Source organism: Ylistrum balloti, unplaced genomic scaffold (assembly GCF_031769215.1).
Source record: "Ylistrum balloti isolate Yb309-2 unplaced genomic scaffold, AGI_CSIRO_Ybal_v1 Utg369722, whole genome shotgun sequence".
Taxonomy (NCBI): Eukaryota; Metazoa; Mollusca; class Bivalvia; order Pectinida; family Pectinidae; genus Ylistrum; species Ylistrum balloti.
Window position 1 is genome coordinate 1,162,713 of NW_026781941.1, and position 1,342 is coordinate 1,164,054.

The 1,342-nt window shown below is 34.4% G+C and overlaps 1 non-coding gene across 1 annotated transcript; it reads right to left on the reverse strand.

Moving 5' to 3' along the window:
- Positions 1 to 756: 756 nt before the first annotated feature.
- On the reverse strand, positions 757 to 885 carry LOC132565436 (U8 small nucleolar RNA). The gene has a single exon (XR_009554924.1). It is a non-coding gene; the product is annotated as a U8 small nucleolar RNA (small nucleolar RNA).
- Positions 886 to 1,342: the final 457 nt, after the last annotated feature.

The window sequence follows — 1,342 nt, forward strand, 5'->3', positions numbered from 1 at the left end:
ACGGCATTTCTTAAGGAATTCGAATTATTCGCAACATCATAGTCATTTCAGGGAATTGTTCCCCCTATACAAACGAGTTCCACTTTTCCATTCACTGTTGCAAGGACATTTGGTTTGGTTCAAATACACACGGAATACGAAATCCACAATTTAATGAAAATGCTTCCCTTCATGACTCTCTAGGGGATTTATATGCCCGACTGATAGCAACGGGTCAGCGGATTGGTAAGCCAAACATAAAGTTACTTTGTCTTCCTATAGCATTTTCCCCTCGGTCTGTTTCAACGTTCACGGACACAAGGTATGTAAGTGTCGGTGCATAGCATGTCAGAAGTTACGCGTATTCTCTGCCAAGCGACACGTTGTAGTTCTCGATAAGGTGTGTGAAGAAGAAGGATTCTGATCACTACAAAATGAGTATATCTTTCATCTTCATTTTAAAAGAATCTCACTCAAAACATATTTCCGAGACAAGAGTTGATAATAACAAAAAGACGGTCAGAGAATTTACTTACAGTTGCCTCCCTTGGTACCATCTAAACACAACTGTATGGCACGTGTATACACAATTTACCTGAATAGATAATTGTAGTTTTTTGGTGAAACGGATAATATATAACATCTCATAAGGATTTATCCACTTAATTCAATTTGAACATCGAGAGTGAGCTACCAAGGGTGGTTACATTATCTATTGCTTGATATTCCCATTCCTGCCCATGTGTTGAGCTGCAATTTTATTGCCTCAGTTGGAATGTCAGAAGTGAAGAAAGGGGGGTTGCAAGTCCCAATCTCCAGTGGGTTTTAAATCATTCGATCAGAACCCATCTTCATCACGCTCACTGTAGCCCAAAGGGCTGCAGGTAAGAATTCCCTTACTGAGACAAATTCATGCCAAACTAAACACAATATATCAAATAAATTATGAATTTTATTCTCCGTGTCATATTTATTATTAATAAATTTGCTATATATTATATGTTTATTTTATTAAAATGAACAGAATTTAGTATTATATTTATACTTTATAGATATATAAATAAGTACCATATCATTAAAGCGTGATTTTATATGATTAGATTAATTTTGTAATGTTATTTACGTTAACTTACTCAAAGGTAAGTTGATCCGACACTTTCATATTGTCAACTCTTCCATTGTCTGAAAAAAAGAATCATATGTTATCATATTTTTGATTCTTTTTTTACCGATATTGGTGTTTGAAAAGATAGTAATATAATTGATTATATATTCTATTGCATGTGAACAATGTTACGAAATATCTTTCCTCAGTTTGCGAACAAAAATAAAGGGAAGTAACTCGAAGAAAACGTGTTGACAT